The sequence below is a fragment of the Anolis carolinensis genome, unplaced genomic scaffold, assembly GCF_035594765.1.
Source record: "Anolis carolinensis isolate JA03-04 unplaced genomic scaffold, rAnoCar3.1.pri scaffold_19, whole genome shotgun sequence".
In the NCBI taxonomy this organism is placed as follows: Eukaryota; Metazoa; Chordata; class Lepidosauria; order Squamata; family Dactyloidae; genus Anolis; species Anolis carolinensis.
In genome coordinates, this window is record NW_026943829.1 from 464642 (window position 1) to 467141 (window position 2500).

At 33.8% G+C, this 2500-nt stretch overlaps 1 protein-coding gene and 1 long non-coding RNA gene across 6 annotated transcripts in view; both read left to right on the forward strand.

Moving 5' to 3' along the window:
- Positions 1–2500, forward strand: part of LOC134294703 (transforming acidic coiled-coil-containing protein 3-like) — a 755386-nt gene that overhangs the window by 45452 nt on the left and 707434 nt on the right. The gene's annotated exons all lie outside the window — the stretch shown is intronic.
- Positions 116–2500, forward strand: part of LOC134294745 (uncharacterized) — a 3219-nt gene continuing 834 nt past the window's right edge. Inside the window, exons 1-2 of the long non-coding RNA XR_010001447.1 lie at positions 116–194; positions 2280–2421. This is a non-coding gene — a long non-coding RNA (uncharacterized LOC134294745). The remainder of the gene's footprint in view (positions 195–2279; positions 2422–2500) is intronic.

Consider the following 2500-nt stretch of genomic DNA (forward strand, 5'->3'; position numbering starts at 1 on the left):
TCACACCAGAAGCGACTTGCAATATGTTCTCAAGTCGCTTCTGACACAATTTAAAAAATTGATTAGCAGCCCTGGCCTTACATTGTGTGAATTGAGTTTTCTTTTTCTTTCCATCAGTTTCCGATGCCATTCCTCTCCAGAGAGAGTGGAGCTTTGCTCGGACAAATGCGGTGCTCGCCTTGCTCTACCGCAAAGTAAGTCTTCCTTAATTGGGGTTTGACTGCAAGCATTTCACAGTCGTCCTGCTCCTTTTAAAAACTACCATATATACTCGAGTATAAGCCGACCCGAATATAAGCCACAAAAAAGTTTTGTTGTTTTGTGGATCGCCGTGATGCCATCACTCTTTTATATATATAGATCTATGTTTTGAGTTTACAACCTATGATGTGCACTTTGCTAATCTACTATTGCAACCTCACTGTTTTTAAATTCTATGTTTTTAATAAGTGTGTTTTTATTCTTTTTGGTTAATGTGCAAATATTACAATGGGTGCATGTTATTGTTTATTGATGTATTGAATATTGTTATTGTTTTGTATTTGATATTTCTGTGAGCCGCCCCGAGTCCCCTCTGGGGGAGATGGTGGCGAGATACAAATAAATGTATTATTATTATTATTATTACTATTATTATTATTATTATTAACCAGTTTTTACCACAAAAAAACTGGGAAAACATTGACTCCAGTATAAGCCGAGGGTGGTAAATTTCAGAAATAAAAATAGATACCAATAAAATTACATTAATTGAGGCATCAGTAGGTTAAATGTTTTTGAATATTTACATAAAGTTCAAATTTAAGATAAGACTGTCCAACTCTGATCAAATCATTATTCTCATCTTCTTCAGTGTAAATGTGCTTATGTATCCTTTTAATAATAATAGAGTAAAATAATACCTGAAATAATAGTAATAATAATAATAAATACAGGAAAATAATACATGTAATAATAGAGTAAAATAATAAATGCAATAATAGTAATAATAATAATTATAATAAGATCAGAGTGAAATAATAAATGTAATAATAATAATAATAGAGTAAAATAATAATAATAATAATAATAATAATAATAATAATTTTATTTTTATACCCCGCCACCATCTCCCCAGAGGGACTCGGGGCGGCTCACAGATATAAAACCAGCATACAGAGTATCAAATACAAAAAACACAAAAATAAAATTAAAAGGCATAAAATAAAATCACAGTCATTATAAAACACATGATAAAACACAGCAATACCCTAGCACTCAAGACCTAGCTCTTTACTAGAGCTTTTAATCTATGTTAATTTTATCAATATTTGTATGTATGTATTTTTATCCTTTACAATTTTATCTTGTAAATCGCCTAGAGCATCTTGGATGGAGGGCGATTAATAAGTAATTAAATGATGATGATGATGATGATGATGATGATGATGGTTAATAAAATCATACAATGGATTGGGCAAAGTGCACTGAGTGAAAAAACAACAAAACCCAAAACAAAACAACAACAAAAAAGAGAAAATGGAAAAGCAAAGGAAAAATAAATGCAATACAGTAGAATCTCACTTATCCAACACTCACTTATCCAACGTTCTGGATTATCCAACACATTTTTGTAGTCAATGTTTTCAATATATCATGATATTTTGGTGCTAAATTCGTAAATACAGTAATTACTACATAGCATTAATGTGTAATGAACTACTTTTTCTGTCAAATTTGTTGTATAACATGATGTTTTGGTGCTTAATTAGTAAAATCATAAACTATTTTGATGTTTAATATGCTTTTTCTTAATCTCTCCTTATTATCCAACTTATTCACTTATCCAACATTCTGCTGGCCCGTTTATGTTGGATGAGACTCTACTGTAGTAGCAACAATAATAGAGAAAAATAATAAATGTAATAATACCAATAATAATAGAGAAAAATAATAAATATACCATATATTCTTGAGTATAAGCTGACCCAAATATAAGCCATCCAGGACTCTCACCTGAGTATAAGCCGAGGGGTCTTTTTCAGTCTTAAAAAAAGGGCTGAAAAACTAGGCTTATACTCGAGTATATACAGTATACTGCTTTTGCTCAATAAAACTACAAAAGACTGTCAATAGCAAGGTGAACTATTCTGAGGTGCGACACCCCTCAACCACTTTGGCCTCCAACCAAACATAACACTGCTCACTCAGGAGCAAACTATCTGCTGACTCTTGAGATGGTTTTCCATCTTCCTTGCTTGGATGGTGAAAGGCGTTTCTGGCTTTGTCTCCCCTTGTAGTTGTTTGTGCCCTTCAAGCCGGAGGAGTTGGTCCGCCATTTGCAGCACGTCCTGGAGACGAGCGAAGTCAACTGGCATCACGTCCTCTCCTGCGTTTCCACGCTGCTGGTCTGCCAGTCGGGAGCCGCACCACTGATTAAAGGTAGATACCGAGTCCGTGGTTGGATCGGACTTTGGCATTTTGAGCCCACATACTGTTTTGTTTTCACTTTGGGAAAAAG